The sequence below is a fragment of the Rattus norvegicus genome, chromosome 2 (assembly GCF_021556685.1).
Source record: "Rattus norvegicus strain SHRSP/BbbUtx chromosome 2, alternate assembly SHRSP_T2T, whole genome shotgun sequence".
Taxonomy (NCBI): Eukaryota; Metazoa; Chordata; class Mammalia; order Rodentia; family Muridae; genus Rattus; species Rattus norvegicus.
The window spans coordinates 226,364,965-226,382,913 of record NC_141535.1 but is presented as its reverse complement, the minus strand read 5'-3'; the positions used below and the strand labels follow the sequence as shown (position 1 = coordinate 226,382,913).

At 45.9% G+C, this 17,949-nt stretch overlaps 1 protein-coding gene across 4 annotated transcripts in view; it reads left to right on the top strand.

Moving 5' to 3' along the window:
* Window positions 1–5,273: 5,273 nt before the first annotated feature.
* Window positions 5,274–17,949, top strand: part of Nfkb1 (nuclear factor kappa B subunit 1) — a 115,015-nt gene continuing 102,339 nt past the window's right edge. For all 4 annotated transcript variants that reach the window (XM_087635126.1, NM_001276711.2, XM_087635124.1 and 1 more), the window contains 1 exon segment: window positions 5,274–5,656. The gene's annotated coding sequence lies outside the window, so the exon portion shown is untranslated.

Genomic DNA, 17,949 nt, shown 5'->3' with positions numbered 1-17,949 from the left:
TGACTTTTGTCTTATCAGTAATTCCAACATCCTCTGAATATTATCCTTTTTACCAAGTTTGACCTCTGAGAAAACACAGTACAATGAGTAACCGCCTGCCCCACCTGGGGATCTAGCCTACATATATACAGCCACCAAACCCAGACAATATTGATGAAGCCAAGAAGTACATGTTGACAGGAGCCTGATATAGCCCTCTCCTGAGAGGTTCAGCTAGAGTATGACAAATACAGAGGTGAATGCTAGCAGCCATTCACTGAACAGAGAATGGGGTCCCCACTGGAGGAGTTAGAAAAAGGATCGAAGGAACTGAAGGGATTTGCAACCCCATAAGAACAACAGTACCAACCAACCAGAGCTCCCAGAAACTAAACCACTACCCAAAAATTATACATGGACAGAGCCATGGCTCCAGCTGCATATGTAGCAGAGGATGGCCTTGTTGGGCACCAATGGGAGAAGAAGCCCTTGGTCCTGCCAAGGCTGGACCCCCAGTGTAGGGGAATGTCAGGGTGGGGAGGAGGGAAGGGAGGTGGCTGGAGAGAGGGAACACCCTTATAGAAGAAGGGGGAGGGAGAGGGAATGGGGGGCTTATGGACAGGAAACTGGGAAAGGGAGTAACATTTGAAATGTAAATAAAAATATCCAATAAAAAATTAAATAAATAGATACAAATAAATAAATACAAATGAGTAACAGCGAATATGAAGGAGGGTTTATCAGAGTTGGAGCCTTAGTAAATACTTTGTGCACTTGGTTTGTTTGACAGCTGGGAGGCAGATGTTATCTGCACCTCACCTCACAGAGGAATAGAAGGAAGCCTGAGATGGTTCGATAGCTTGAGAGGGGTCTCGGAGAAACCTAGTGCAGAACGGGAATGGGTTCCTTCCTGACAGGCACAATCAAGCACTAGGTTCCAATGTGATGGTAGCTCTGGCTGTCACAGCCTAAGGGCTTACCTCCCGGGCCATCCTCCCAGCGTTGTGATGTCTCTCCTAAGCATGTAATTATGCTTTCATGAAAGTATTGGCTGTGGCCCCACACACTCCTTTGGCTTTCGTGACCTTTTAGAGGACAGCGACAGTAGTGTATCATTCATTTAAACCGCCCAGGAGATGTCAGTATCTGGGAAATCAGTGTTATTTTCCTCTAGAACGTACCGATGTCTCCATTTCAGTGTCTTTATGAGCAAGGGAAGAAGAGTTTGATTTTTTCTTCTAGATCAGAGACTCTTGCTCTCTTCTGTTGGGGTCACCCTTAGTAATAATGTCTAGTACAAATCACCTTCGTCTGGCTGTTAGGTAAGGAATCGTTCTTCCAGGCATTATGCTAGTAGTGGAAATTTGATCTTCTTTCTCTTTGGGGGACTAATTGAGAGCTTACGCAAGAAGATCTGTTTAGTGCTAAGGGCCACACAGAGCATGGCTGTCACTGTTAAGCACAATCATGTGCACAATGACTCCATGTTGTAGTGGTCAGCAGTGCAAGCATTTATAGCCAAAATTAATTAATTTATTTTAAGTTCCCATAGTAAATATTTATACTTGTAAACATCCGTTCCATTCTCTAGCTCCCTTTGGTATATTAAACCATGAATTAGGGCACTGATGGTAAGCGTGTGTGTGTGTCTGTGTGTGTGTGTGTGTGTGTGTGTGTAATACATATGTATATAATTCACCTTATATATTGAAATGTATATGGTATAAAGCATTATATATAACAAGTTCTTGGGCTATAATGTGTGCTTACTGTATAGGTGAAAAGAGTTGGGACTCAGATATTACTTGATAAATTACAGAGATAATTCAGGACTCCAGTTCAAGACCAATTTCAAGTCAAGTGAAGTCCTTTTGTCTAATCTTGGCTTTTATGGCTAAGAGCTGTGGCCCGTTCTAGGTAAGTTGCATTCTTTCTGGGAATAAAATCGAACACTCCTGTTTCATCTTCAGCATGCGTTTGAGAGCTTTCGACGCTCAGACTGTGGTCTAGTTTGTGACTCCTCTTCAAACTGTATAATGTCTTCCCATTTCTGACCTATATGGATTTCATCCTCTGATTACGCTCTACGCACTGCTAATCACCAACGCATAGCTCCGTGATAAGGGAAGAGCATCTGACTCCAAAGACTTAGCAACAAGTACTATCTGCCTTCACAGTGTTGCTGATGGAACTTCCACGTATAAGCATTTTTTTTCTGTGTAGCCTTAGGGTGACAAATACATTTTGACACCTTAAAGTAGATGAAATTGTTAGAAATACCCCCCTGAAAGCAGGGGTTGAACACAGAAAAATTGGGAGTATCAACACAGGAGTACCAGAAGTGTGTAACTGGTTTGGTTGTTTCGGGGCAATGAATTGCAGGCCTCAAAAGAATGTTCAAGTTCTAACTAACAATTCCCATGAACATGATTTTATTTATAAATGGGTCTTTGCAGACCTGTCTGAGTTAGGAGGTTATCATGATGGCTTGTTTCTTAACAAGAGAAAGGAGAAACGACTGGGAAGGCTCAGAAGGTAAGAAGACCTAGTACTCTTGCCTGACGACTCACTTTGGGTTACCAGCACCCATGTTGGGTGTCTCACAACCACCTGCAATCTAGCTCCAGGTGAATTGATAGTTTGTCTGGATAACACAGACACCTACACCACACAGACACCTGTGCCACACAGACACCTGTACCACACAGACACCTGCACCACACAGACACCTTGCACCCAAACACACACCTGCACTATACAGACACCTGTGTCACATAGACACCTGCACCCAAACACATACCTACACCACACAGACACCTGTGCCATGCAGACACCTGTACTACACAGACACCTGCACCCACAGACACCTGTACCACACAAACACCTGTACTACACAGACATCTGCACCCAAACACACACCTGCACCACAAAGACACCTGTACCACACAAACACCTGCACCACAGACACTTTCACTACACAGACACCTACACCCAGACACCCACACAGACACACAGACACCTGCACCCACACAGATACCTGCACCACACAGACACCTACACCCACACAGATACCTGTGCCACACAGATACATGTGCCATATGGACACCTACATCACACAGACACCTGCACCTACACAGACACCTGGGCCACACGGACACCTGCACTACACAGACACCTACACCCAAACAAACACTCACACCCAGACACCCACACAGACACTCACACAGACACCTGCACCCACACAAACAACTGTGCCACACAGACACCTGTGCTATAACAGGCACCTGCAATACTCAGACACCTGCAACACACAGACACATACCTACACACACACACACACACACACACACACACACACACACACAGAGGGGAGGAGGAAGAGAGAGAATTTAAAATAAATATTTTAAATAAAAGAAAGGCAAGCGTCTTTGGACCCAGATTAGAGGAAGCACATAGAAGGGGTTGACATAATAATGAAGTACAGACTTTAATGCTGCAGTCAAGCCTAAGAGGCCAGGCATTTCCACAGCCACCAGAAGCAGGGACCGGGCAAAGGATTTCTGGGGAGCGTGGCCTTGACAGCCACACCTTCATGCCAGACCTCTAGCCTCAAGGACTCTAGCCTGACACTGTGGGTTCCGCTGCCACAGATAGGAGCCTCCTCTACCTGCCTCCCACACCAGCTTCTGCTTTCAGTTTACTCCATGGGATCATTTTGAGCTTCAAGTTTAACTGGATACTTCTCCTGATGAACAGCCTTCAACTTGCGTTCTCATAGTATATCCCACTGCCTCTACCTTTGTAACAATTTTATTATATGCCTTTGACAATGGGACTGCCACACCTGGCAGACTGCAGAGTTTTCCCGTCCCCACCTAGTCCACAGAGGAAAGACAAACAACTTACACGTCGTTGTTCCTCTAGAGCTTGCCGGTTTTGTATTCATGTCAGCAGGGGGAAAAATCATTTTATATACATTCTATATAACAGTGTGCTTAAATCATAGCAAGGACACAGTTTTCTCTTTTCCTCTCCTTCTCCCTCCCCCCCACCTCCCTCCCACACTGTTTGTGGCGTGGGGGTGGGGGGCAGAAGGTCTGTGTCTGTCACTTTAGTCACTGAACCTGGAGCTCAGAGGTTGGCTTTGTTGGCTAGCCAATGAGTTCCAGATCCAACTGTCCCTCTCACTGCTGAGGTTACAGGCGCCCCCATCTGCAACGACTTTTACATACAGAAAGGCTAAAGGTCCCAATAACCACTCTGTTGACTGATTTCCAAGGCCCCTAGGGCACAATTTCTATTGTCCCATAAATAATAACAAAGTGTTTCCATCCTTGTCTTCCATTTATAGGAAGCCTCTGAACTCTAGATGGCAAAAGGACCTCAGGAATCTAAATGAAACAGCTTTAAGGTTGATGATAGGGCACTTTAAGGTCACTTAAAGACGCTCCAATATCCAGTGTGTGTAGGTGGGAGTGGGGAGCGTCGGAGGGGGGAATCTGTGTTCCTGGAAAGGTTTTTATAACCTCGTGGGTGGGAACGCAGAGGGTTAAGTAGCAAAATAAAACCGTGCTGACTACTTGATTGATCCCTGGCGTTTCAAAGTTGTATTTCCACTTGAACTCAGTAGTGAGACCCTGGACTCTAAAATATGTTTCAGGTCACAGCTCACTTGGGAGCTACCTCGCCCCAGGGTGTCATCCCTGGCCCATGGAGTCACTATGCCCAAAGAATAAGCTCAAATACTAGCAAATGGTCATCAGTGGGAGGCCTCTCCAGAAAAAATAACCTCCCTTGAGCCGGATAAGGATTTATGAGCTGTGAACCAACACCGCGGGTCCCACTGTCACTAAAATTCCATCCACAGCGATGATCTCACAGGCCGGACAATTCGCTGTGGCTGGAATAATTGAGCGGATTGAAAGACTTCATCCAGACCCTATATAAGTTCATGATTCTCTGGAGAGACCTCAACTACGATCTCGAAGTTCCGGTTCGCTCTGTGAAGAGATCTGAGTGTATCCAAGACCCCCCAGAGGAGGGAACATGCAGATGAGATTGACTTTTGTGTCCAGCGCGTGGGGACCAGGCTGGTCTCCCGTGGCCTCCAGCTGTCCAGGCCTGCCCTTGGGCTGCGGGCGCCTCCCGGGGGCGTCGCGGTCGCCGCGGGGCTTGGGGTTCGGGGCGCCCGATCCGGGCGCGCGGGCTTCCCCCACCCCCGGCGGCGACCCCACCTCCCGCCCCCGCTGTGCGCGCGCGCGTGGGTCCGTCCGTCTGTCTGCTCTCTCGACGTCAGTGGGAATTTCCAGCCAGGAAGTGAGAGAGTGAGCGAGAGAGGACGAGAGAGAAGTACCGAGGCGAGCCGGGCAGGAAGAGGAGGTTTCGCCACCCGAGCAGCCCGGCTGCGCGCTGACGGCTTCCCGTGCCCTGCGCGCCCCCGGCCTGCCGCCGCCGCCGCCGCCGCCCTCGGCCTGCTCGCGGGCCGGCTCCAGCAGCGCAGGCCGGAGCTCAGGGCCCCGCCGCGCCCGGCCCGCCCCGCGCTTCTCCGCCCGCGCCGCAGCCATGGCGCGCCGCTGAGCCGCCGGCCGGCGCCAGGACCTTACTCGGGCTCCCGCCGGTCCACGCTGCCCCGCAGCGGGAGCCCGCAGGCGCGGAAAGGCCGCGCCTCACCTCCAGGGTAAGCCCCGGGGCGGGTAGGGGAACAGAGCGACCAGCTCTCCGCAGCGCCGGTGCAGCGGGTCCCACCGGCTTGGGACTCACGGGGGGAACCGCGGGGGAACCCGGGGCAGGAGTCGCGGGGCGCGCGGCCCCGGCTGCGGGGACAGAGCACATCCGCACTGGGCGGCCCGAGGCCTTGCGGGCCGGCTGGCGGGGCCCTCCGCGTCTCCGCGGGCGGGAACGGGAACCGGAGGGGAACTCTTGCAAAGTTTTAGAAAGATGTACCCGAGCCCCTGCCGCGGGTGTGGGGTGGGGTGGTGGCGGCCAGGCTGAGGTCCTCCACGGTAAAGGACAGATAGAAAGGTGTTTGGTGCAGTGCACAGCCAGATTTCGCCAAAGGGCGGTCGGTGAAATGAAAGCAGAAGTGCCTGTCAGTCCTCCGGGCAGGCAAAGCCCTTCCCAGCTCCTAAGAATCCCGCAGGAGAGCCTGGGGGCCGCTTACCAATCTGTGATAGACACCGCCACCCCCGATGCACACACATGATACATTCAGCTGCCAAATCTCAACATTGATTTTTCAAAATATAAGGAGGGCCTCACCCCGATTCTCCAGGCCTGGCATCTGAGACAGGAATTACCTACGAATAGCACCTTTTAGACTTTTGATTACTCTAGGATAATGGCACCATGTTTTTGTGCCTGACCTCTGAAACAGAAAAAGATAGGAATGACGCCTCTCCTACGTGTAAGCTTCCTTCGGTCTTCTGAGCCGGACACTGATCTTGGCTCTCTGTTTATTGGTCTAATTCTAAAGCTTAAATGGAACTAATGATGGAAGATTTCATCGTCTAAATTTAACCCGTTTTTATGGACTTTGCAAAGTAAAGGTCGGCACTGCAGCTCTCTAAGTAGCCATGTTTAACTAAAATTTTTGGTTGTTTTAGGGCTCATAACTGAGAACTGCTCGTGGTGTTGAGTAACATTTCATAGCCGTGGCATCAAATGCTGGGTCTCAGAGTGGTGGTTAGTCCTAAAGATGGAGATGGCTTTCTAAAGGAATCTTCAGCGGAGTGTTCTTGGGTGGCAAAAAAAAATGCATTAACGCTCGTCAGACCTTGAAAAGGGAAACTTGATTAAAGTAAGGTCCTTACTGAAGTGGGTTTTTTTTCCCCTTGATTTTAATATTGTGCTTTCTAGAGATGGTGTCTCTTACTGTTTGATGCACGAAAAATTATGTAAATTATTTACAGCGAAGTCCTTTGCTTTGCATAAGAACTTGAGAAGCCTGGAATTAAAAGGGTTTGCTTCCTGTTGCATTTAACATTTATCGCCCCAACTGGATGACTAAAAGAGCACGCGTATTGATGGGAACGTGAACTCGGCAACTCTGGTCCAGCGTGGTACATCTGGGAGTCTCTTGCTAGCTTAGAGAAAATGTCTCCTTGGCTTAAGCTACTGAATAAACTTGAACACAAAAGAAGGCTTCTCTGTACGCTGAATGCTGGCACTAAAATACTATACTTGCCGGGAAACACTAACCACTTCAAAACCAGAAGACTTTTAAAGAAAGTTGTTTAATCCTGTTAAAGGTTGGTGGCAACCTGATTATCTCTGTCACCTCTTATCTCCGTTCAGAAACTAAGTAGCATCTTGCATTCTACATAGGGCAATTACCTGAACTGTGTAGGTTGTGAATGTGCCTGTGTTTGAAAGCCAGTTAGTAAATACTGGAGTATACATACAGAAAACAGCCCTGCTTCCCCTTTGTAAGCACTGCTTTGATCTTTCTACTTCCTTTTTTACTTCTGCCCTTAAAACTAGCACAGCCAGGCTGACTGATATGCAGTGGGTTAAAGCTGGAGTGATTGGAAACGAACGGCGTCGGATTTAATGGTGCTGTTCCTTTTCATGGTCCTTCGGGTGAACTGAGGCTGAGTGGAGAAGCTAGTATTTCTGTGGGCTGTTTTCACTACTTGCAGACTTCCAGATAACCGATGAAGTAAGCCGCTTTGCTGACGTTCAGGGATTGCTCATTGCGGTAGAGAGGTCTAGATAAAGACTTGGCAACCACACGGACTGTGGATTATCATTCAATCGGCAAGCCATGGTTTTACCTAATTTATTTATGAGGTATTCCCCTGCTCCGAAGAGGGAAAGTTCTGCCTTCTAGGGAGAAGTGACCATTTATAACCCTTAATTTGAGCATGGGCAAAGAAAATAATAGCTGGCATCTTCAAATAGCAGGCCCAAATAGTTGGTCCTGAGTTGCTGTGTGGATTCATGACATAGCCAAGTCGGGGATCAAACCCAGGACCTTGTGAGTGTTCTACTTCCATATACCTGTAGCCTTGCCATCAGGATTCTTGGGGAATGAATTCAAAATACCCTTTCTCCCCTTCACCTAGAGGAGTGTCCTGCTAGTGATCTTCATCTAGATGTTGTGTTCTGTACTGTGTTAGGAGTGTATCTGGAACATGCTAGTTGAATCAGAAGAGCAAATCCTGTGTCCTGCTCTTCTTGTGTGGCAGAGTGAGTAGAAATCCCCATTCAGGAGACTGGATGTGTATGAATGGCTATCTGTGCAAAAGTTCTCATGGATTTGTCCTCTGGAAGGAAGTTGTTTTGTTTGGATGGTGTACCAGCTTTCTGCTTACAACATGAATTATATAAGGTAGCATGGTTGTGTTAGAAGAAAAGGCCCAGGAGAAGGTCGGATAGAATTTTAGTGCTTGAAGACTCTCTCATGCCTGCATTTCTGTCCCACGAAGGCCGCTTGACAACCGGAGCACTTTTTTCTGCATCTGTGGTTGTGATTTGTGCTTTTGCACCTCCCGTCTGTACTGAAACTGCTTGTCCTGTTAGAGGTGAGCAGGTACAGGAGTAGGAACCTACCTCTCCCAGCAGATGCCTTCAGCTGAGGCAGGGAGATGTGAGGCTTTTCGCTAAGTGCAGACACTCAGCCTCAGGGGAACGCTTGGGAGAAGGGCATCCTCTTGGAAGTCAGATCTGGTAGAGTTGATAGTTCTTATCGTTGCCTTAATGAGTATGCATTGTCTTGTTCCGAAGAAAGAAGGGAGGGGAGAGATGGAGAGATAGAGAAGACAAGAGGGAGGGAAGGACGAGGGAGAGAAGGAAGGAAGGACATTCTTTTGCCCCCTATGGAATTGCTTTCCCCTTTTAGCTTCTGTATTGTCTGAGTGGATATTCCTGGACACCAGTTAATCCTTTCAAACGAGATCGGAAGATCAACAAATAGTTTAGAAAAGATAAGACTACTTCAAAGCCTGATGTAAGATAGGACTCGGTAAAGATTGTGAAGTCAAGAAGAGAGAATATAGAGAAGACATTTGTTGGGGTATTAATACTTAGTACTATATATTAATTTTTTTAAAATCTAATATTATGAAGCCATTACACTTTACATAGTAACTAACACAGATTTAATTATCACTAATGCGCGTTTGAGAGGCTTTAATTTGTTGTTTGTTTTAAAAACTGGAATAATGAGATATATATATACATATATATATATATGTTTTAATTTTCTAGTACAAATTACCTTCTGGTGGTTTACGAAGTAAACTCTTGGGCCCCAAACTTCCTAACCAGCTTTTAGTCTGATCCCTAGTCCTCACAGATTTTAAAGTGTCTACAATCCTTCCTTAACTGTAAAAACAACCCTGAACATGCAAGAAAGATATAAATATTCTACAGGGCATAGTCTATAGGAGAACCTAAAATTGTTTTTAAAAGAATAAAAGGCTGTTTGAACGAGTAGGACCTATAGTTCTAGCTAAAAGCAAACAACAGTTAATCCATACTGACAAGAAATCTCCAACTCTTTTATTGAGTTTGTTGGTTCTTAAATGATACCCAATAAACAACTAAATCACATTGAATTGATTTCACCCACTTGAAAGACAGCCTTATCCTACAGGCATTGAGAAACATGTTGTCCTTCTGGTAAGAGAGGAGTCCCAAACACAGCTTTTGTTCCCCGAGTACCATATTTTATATAAAGTACTTTTATGGTTTATTAGAATTATAAATTATTAACAATTACCTACTGTTCTCTCTGAAAGCAAAAAGAAAAAGAGGAAGCCTTTCATTCAAAAGGGGGATTTTATGAAATGGAAAAGCATCTTTTTAATTTTAAAGTTTTAGAGACACTAGCCAAGCAAGGTAATAAAGTAATCAAAATGATTAAGTTGCACTTATACAGGTAAAATGGTTGTGTGTGTGGTGTGTGTGTGTAAAAAAAATTTTTTTTGCAGAGTTAGAACTTCTCTAAATTTCATTGAAACTGTAACTTCAGAGCTAGTCTCTCCAAAAAGGGAACCAATGCTAACAAAAAGATGGCTAACACATTCAAATCCATCAAGCAAACATCTTAGTAAAATATGGCCTCTAGAAGAGTGTGCTTGTCACTCGTGTCTGTGCCTGCCCCAGGGAACCAGATGGAAAACCCTGGGAGGCCTACTGTGCTTCACTTTCACCTTGTGGTGACCTTGCCTCCCACAAGTCAGCTCCACTCTTCCCTCAGTTGTAGCACTTCAGGAAATTGAGCTTGAAACTATGCACCTGACCACTTGTTTTTGACAGACTCCATTGATTCAGTGAAATATACCAGCTGGACTAGAAAGGACCAAGATGCCAGCCTCCATCCTGATGATGTCACTGTATTCAGGAAGCCTTAGGACATTCTTCTTGGTTACCCTCAATTCTTGTTCTGGAGCTTGCCTCTCTTCACAACACTGATAGACATACATCCACGTAGAGAAAAATGTGCGTGGGTGCATGTGTGCATGCGTGTGTGTGTGTGTGTGTGTGTGTGTGTGTGTGTGTTTACTGTATATCTATATAGAGTGATATATAGTATCACTATATGTGTTTATCACTACAGGGATACACATGGATACATATTTAATCTTTTGTTGTTGCCAACAAACCCTGGAGAATTTCAGCATTTGCATATGAACCCACTTGTGTGGAAAGCTGCCTTTGCTCAAAGGGCAAATGAAAATGATTGACAGCAGTTGTCAGTTAAAAGTGTATCCAACCAGAGCACACGGCCCGTGTCTTCCCCATGCTGCTGCCACCTCAAAGCATGATGAACCCATCCTGCAGCTTCTGGGTATAGCGAGAGTAAGCAAAGCTGTGACTTGTTCTAGCCACTGCTCTAGTCAGAGATGTATGCATAGCTGTACATATGAGACTTACGCTTGCTGGTTTGTTCCCTTCAGTGTAAACCTGTTGATAAGTAAGGCTCAGGAGAGTCTCTGTAGTGGACTCACTATTTATAAACCTGAAGTAAGAAACGCTCTGCGTCGGGTTGAGCGTCCTCTCGGGAACCAAGTTAATGTTCAAGAGAATGGGTCGTTTGAATGAATCTTGTTTATTCGAGCAGCAAAAAGCTCCCAGGTTATTACATTTGTTGCGTGTCCCGTGGTTTGGCTATGCCGTGAAGCCATGTGAGAGCACACCCAGCCCTCCTGTATCCCACCGGTTCTCAAGTCTCCCAGTGTGCAGACAAAGCGCTAATGGTCTCTAAGTCCTGCTTGGCTCTCTGTCAAGCCCACAGCTCATCTGATAGGGAAAAAAAATTGACTGAGTTGTCTTAGAAAATATGTCTTCAAAGACAAATGTTAACACAAATTTCCACCTTGTGTTTTAATGACTCCAAGAAGGTCCCTAGCTGTTGGTTCTTAAACATGGGTTTCTTTGTAGGGGTAACCGTTTATTGGTGTTTTCCTAGTAAGGCTTACTTAAAGGCTTTAATATAATTTTTTGTTAAGGTGTAGGCACGGTACAGAAGACAGCAGCATCTAGTGCAAAGCCCTACCCATGGTGCACTTTTCTAATAATTACATTGATTAATTTAGTTTGTGGAAATCAGGGGACAACTTGCAGGAGTCCGTTCTCTGCTTTCGCCACACGGGTCTTGGAGACTCAGGCTTTGAGGCTTCGTGGCGAGTGCCTTTACCCGGTGAGCCATCTTGGCAGCCTTGTGATGGACTTTTGTGGCTTAGAAATTTAAAGGAAGACAGTGTGGACAGATGGATGAAATACGGATGGCCGGTCACACGGGGGAATTTAGAGTAGAAAGGAAGGCCCACCAGACGAGGCTGAGAATAGAAGCCAAGTCAAACTTAAGTTTGCCCCTTGACTGTTTATAAAAGTACGTATAAGAATATATAATGCCCGGGGTTTGTACAAAATCAAAACTGAAAACGAATATAAAATATAGGAAGTGGGATTAAAAAAAAAAAAAAAAACACCAAACAACTGTATTCAGACTACTTCTTCCAGACCAGGAAACCTGGGAAGGACTTTCCAGAGGAGACGGATTAAAGTGAACCTAAAGTCCAGCCAGTCGAAAACTCCATTTATTTAAATAACTCGTCTCTAATGCTTTGACTCCCTGGAGCGCTGTAACTAGTCTGTGCAGGTGTCATTAAACCTCAGGGCCTTGAAAGGTGTGGCCAAAACAGTGACAGTGGAAACATAAACAAAGGTTTAGGGAACATTCCCTGTAATGGTAAGTCTCGAATGTAGAAATAAAATAATCTGGAAGGGGAACCAGAATTCCTGAAAACTGGGTAAGTTGTGCATGTCACGGTTGAAAGGGGAAGGTCACGGAAGAAGAGCAGTTGCCTGTGGACAGGAGTTTGTAGGCATGAGCCTTGGCCATCCTGTTCAGAAGCTGCAAACGGTGGGGCTGGAAGTACAGCTTGCCCACGGGGGGCGCCTACTTGCCTATTAGCCCCCCCCAAAAAGTCATTTCCCCTATTCTAAGAAACAGTCTAAGTAAACATGGCTGCACTTGGGAAATTAAAATCAAAAGCACAGTGAGGTGCCTGGTAATAACTAAATATCTCCCATTGTTCTCTTGCAATTTTATAGTGCCCATTTGGTGCAATATCGTTTCTCTCCGTGCATTTGCCCAACTCCCCACTGAAGACATTTAATTCAATTTCAACAAGCACAGAACCATTAAAATGTTTCCTGATTATTTAAGAGAACTGCCTGCTTGGTCATTTACCCTGCAATTATGGTTCTTTTTTTCTTCCTGATGGGTGGGGAAAACACCCTCCTTCTCTTAGAAAGTCTGCTGTGATGGCCAAATAGGAGTTAGTCCAAGTTACTGTTGAGGTAGTTTAATCCCATGTTGCAAAAGACGGGTGATGTTTTAGGCAGTGTCTCTGCCCTTACTACTTATCTGCTAAGCAGAAGTGGGACGGCCACTGGGACAAATCCCAGATGCCTCGGCATCTCCACAGGGATGCCCATAAGTTTCTCACACCCCTCTCCTCTCATGCCCGTTACTTCTACACATGGGGGACACCATTGCTACCCTTCTGTGCTATTCTACAGACTTCTTTCTCCCTCTCACAGTCTCACAGCCCTTCCTAACCCCCACTTTCTCCTTCAGTTGCTCCTAGAGTCTCTTGATCTGCAGCCTCAGACGGAGCCCACGCCTTCTGCTGCATTTCTGGCTTTTGCTTTTCCCCTGCCTCCCAAGACAGTGTCCGGCTTCTGGAGCCTTAGCTCTGGCTTCACAGCTACTTTCTCCTTCTGTCCTGCTCTAAGGAGAGGTCTTTACAGCCCTCCCACCAGGCCTCACCTCCCTAATTCTTCACTCATCTCCTAACCCCCAAGTCATCCCGACTGACTTCCAGTGCCCCACCCCCACCCCCACCAACCGTCCTGAGACTTGCTCTCTTTAATACATTTGCAAGAGAGGATTTTCTCTTGTGCTCACCCTGCTGGTTGCTCAACCTTAGGCTTGGCTCAGCACCTCCATTTCTCTGTTATGTTGACCTCCCTGTAAGGGATGATGTTGGCCACTCTGTGTTCTCTTGACTTCCTATGTGTTTTTAAACAAAACACGATGAGCATAATGGGCAGGGGTTATTTCATTTCGTTTTTATTTGCATAGCACTCGTTCTGTTTGCTAAAGGAACAAGTAACTAAGTCAAATGATTAAGAAGTTGTGCTCCCCGTTAAGCTGTGTCTTCTGGTACTCGAATTAACCTCCTTGGGTCCTGTTTTGGGGAAGGAGAGAGAGAGAGACAGAGAGACAGAGAGACAGAGAGACAGAGACAGAGAGACAGAGACAGACAGAGAGAGACAGACAGAGAGAGACAGACAGAGAGAGAGACCGACACAGAGAGAGACAGACAGACAGACACAGGCAGAGAGACAGAGAGAGAGCTAGACTGTATAAACACCTACCTCTAAAGTAATTAGGTTTTGCTCATGTCATTTGCATGGGTTATAAGACCTCAGATTTCCTTGCCATCCTAATGGGTCAGTAAGCAGAAGACTGCAGTGAGTATGCATGGAGCCAGTTCTTGTTGTTCAACGACTGTGTGAAGAACTGTTGGGTGTGTGGATAGTGGGTTACTTTTGGGTCCTGACAGTAGACCTTTTGGGGACTTTATCATGCAGTTATTAACTAGTCTCTTTCATATAACTTATGCAAAGAAAACTGTGGCAAATTTGAAGCAGACATTGAGTATAAAATTCAGTATTTGAGTCTAAGTCGACTCCAGTTTGGAGGAGGAGGAGGAGGAGGAAGAGGAGGAGGAAGAGGAGGAGGAGGAGGAGGAGGAAGGAGAGGGGGAGGAGGAGGAAGAGGAGGAGGAGGAGGAGGAGGAAGGAGAGGGGGAGGAGGAGGAGGAAGAGGAGGAAGAGGAGGAGGAGGAAGAGGAGGAGGAGACAGTATCGATGGAATAAGCCTCATCTGTCCTAGAAGGAATGCAGCTCTAAATATGATACTGACAAAAATATAAGCTCATCCCTGAGAATATGACCAGAAGGTGAATAACAGACGCCGGGGTTAGGGCTAGAGGTGGGAGGAGGGAGAGAAGCCAGTTTTCGCTTATCCTAGCAAGGGTTTTAAAGTTATTCATCTGCCCCCTCCCAGCTTTCATATAGCAGAAGTGACACATTACGAAGCATACACTTCTGGTGTACAGGGCGATCCTGATTACACTTCAGGAAAGCTTGACTGCAGCTGGCAAGTGTAGAGTTTTAGTTTTACAGAAGCAATTTGTTTGCGGGCCCATCAAGTCCTTCTCATGTGCCGGGTACTTAGAAATTCAATACTGACCAAAACAGAAGTACACACCCGAACGGAGTTTAGGTTAATGGAATGTTTCTAGTTTTACACTTCCCTTTTGATGTTAGTCTCTCTAAAGCTTGAAGAACTGACTGCCTAGGAAGTGTCTGGATATCAGAGGAGCACCATTGGTGATTTCTCTTAGAGTGAGCACACTTAGCTTTGGTGGAAGTCAGAAAGTAGCATATTGCTGGCCCCTCAAAATTCCTCCTGCCCTCCAAGGTCCCCGCCCACAACCCTCATCTAAATGACACCACCCTTGCCTCTTGGGTTGTATAAACATCGGTTCTGTCACTCACATTCATCCCCACCAGGCAGTAAATTAAGGCATGGCAACACAAGCCAGAAACCCCAGCATTCTGGAGGAGGCAGAAGCAGGTTTGTGACATCAAGGCTAGCCTAGGCTACATGGTAAAATTATGTCAAAAACAGCAGCAACAGCTACAGTTAAACCAAACCAACCCCCAAACCCCCACAAAACAATGAGTCGATACTCACTTCAGATTTTCCTCACAAAACAAAATCTGTTGGGTTTTTTTAATTAAAATATAAATAAAACTGTGAAACAAATCACATATTCATTTTAACTCATCATTTATGAGTTAAAGAAAAATTATGCTTATTCAAGCAGGGTAATGGAGGCCACTGAGCAGGACACACGGGAGGCATCTTCACTCCTGACCTCGGCTGCAATAGGGTAAAGGCAACCTCATCCTCCCTGGCCGTGGATTGAGCATTGGCATCTGCGTGTAGTCCGCAGTGCTCAGTACTGACGGGGCTCTAAATTAGATTCAGGGGCTGTGTGAAGCCTGCCTTTGTTGCTGGCAAATCATTGTACCTTTGTGTGTATGCCTGGAAAGTCTTCCCTTTGGTTGTTCCCTCAAGGATACCCTGCCTCACCCCAGCCTGGCTGCCCCTGTATCTGCAGAATCAAACTTGCTGGTCCACACAATAAATCCTTTCTTGTACAGCATAGGGGTTGGGGATGTAGGTCATTGGTAGAACACTTGCCAACTATATTCAAGGCTGTAGATTCATCATAAAGTAAAAAATCAGGAAAGACATATATTGTGGATTTTTTGAGGATTTATAAAATTAAAATCCAGGGTTCGTCAACTCATTCAGAATCAACTCGAATGGCTGAATGTCTAGTTAATGATCCACAAAGTCATCCTCTCCCTGGGTCTGGAGGTGTGCTCATTCTAACTGGGTTCTCAGAAGGAGACCGGGCATCAAAATGAAATCCCATTCTGCATGTTTTTAGGGAAGAACTCAGTACCTTTAGGCAAGGGAAGCAGGTCTCCAGAACACAGTCTAGTAGACAAATGAACAGAGGCCTTGATTTTGATTTGCTATTTATGAGGAAAACCAGGCAGGGCTGACTTCAATTATAAGGTAAAAGTTTTTATCTGATTTGCTACAATCCCTAGAGAGCTTCCATAGCCCTACAAACTTAATCCCAGCAGGACTGAGCCCTCTCTGATACTACTGAAAATAAATTTCACTCAGAATGGAGTCTGCCATTTGGTATAAATGACACTTCATTACACTATGATTAGAAAGTGTCCCAAACGTGCTTTCAGTCCCATGGATGTTAGTCAGCCATGATTAAAGACAACCGCAGGCAAAGATTGCTTCTTGTGGATCACGTTGGCACGCACCCTAGTCACTGTGCTAAGGCATTCCTGTCTCGGTGGTGACAGTGGACATGACACACAAGGCGTTTGATGATTCTTTCAGACAGGAGAATCTGGGTGTTTATTTATTTTTATTCAGAGGCTTTCCCCTTCCTACCACCATGTCGGCTGAGCTACATATATTTGGGTACTTTGGTGCTGTCTTTCTGTCACTAGGGTTTTTGTTGTTGTTGTTTTGATCTTTGTTTGTTTTTTCTGAATATCGTGTTTAGCTTATGTAACGGTTCGCCAGCTTTCTGTCAGTATTAACCAATACCTGAGTTACTTAACATGTAAAGAGGAAAGGTTTAGTTGATATGTTCCAGTCTACCAGTCTGTTACCACAGACGTCCACCATGACGGTGTGTCACGGCCAGAGCACCTGGCAAAGCATAGCTACCTGCTCGTCAATCAGGAGGCAAATGGCAAAAAGAACTGGTTGTGACCCCACAGCATCCTTCCAGGACGTGTCCTAGTAGAACACTTCTTCCCGGAAGAAACACCCCACGGACCATGCCTTTAACGCGTGAACTGCTTGGGAACTCCTATTCGGGAACACATTCTGCATACTCTCCCTGAGATCTGCTGAGACTTGATCTCATGGCCCGGCGTGCTGTCTGTCTTTGTGAGTGCTCCGCTTGCAGCCCTACAGAGCACAATGTGGTATTAGGAGTAGTGAGCCTTTAAGAGGTCATGAGGTCATAGCATGTCCCCTCCCCACGCCATGAACTGGGTTATAAGGAGGACCATCCTCTCTCACTCTTCCACCTTTTACTCTGGGACAGTACAGTGATCATTTCCTCTGAAGGATACATTCCTCATTTAGGTGCTTTGACCTTGGACTTCCTGCCTCCAGAGCTATGAGAAATAAACTTACATTTTCATAAATTACCATGGCTCAAGTGTTCTGTTATAACAGGACAAACATATGAAGGCAGTAGGTCGTGTTTGTAGTCAGTACTGAAAGAGTAAAGTTGAAAACTTTCTGCTATACTTGTGGATTTCTGCCTCTTCCACAGGTGGTTAGGTCTACTGCTTTTTGCTTCATGTATTTTGGAGACCTGTTAATAAGTGCATGCAGGTTGAGGTCATTATTCTTAGCCAGGCCCAGTAGTGCACATCTATATAGTTCCAACACGCAAGATCTAGAGGCAGGGGGTTGGTGTGAGTTTGAGTCCAGCCATAGCTACTTATAGAGACCCTGTCACAAAACAAGAAAATTATTACTACTCATTAATGAACTGACCCCTTTATTCACACACACGCGCGCGCGCACACACACACACACACACACACACACACACACACACACGGATTCATATATCCTTCCTTGTCCTTGGTAATGTTCCATCCCCTGATCTTCTTTATTGATGATTATGATATAGACTACTTTCCTGTGTTTAGTATTTGTGTGTTATTAACACAGTATCCCAGGCTTCTGCTTAACACTTTGTGTCTTTCGTATTGAAGTGTAATCCGTAGGAAAAGCATTTTCTTGGGTCTTGCTTTCTC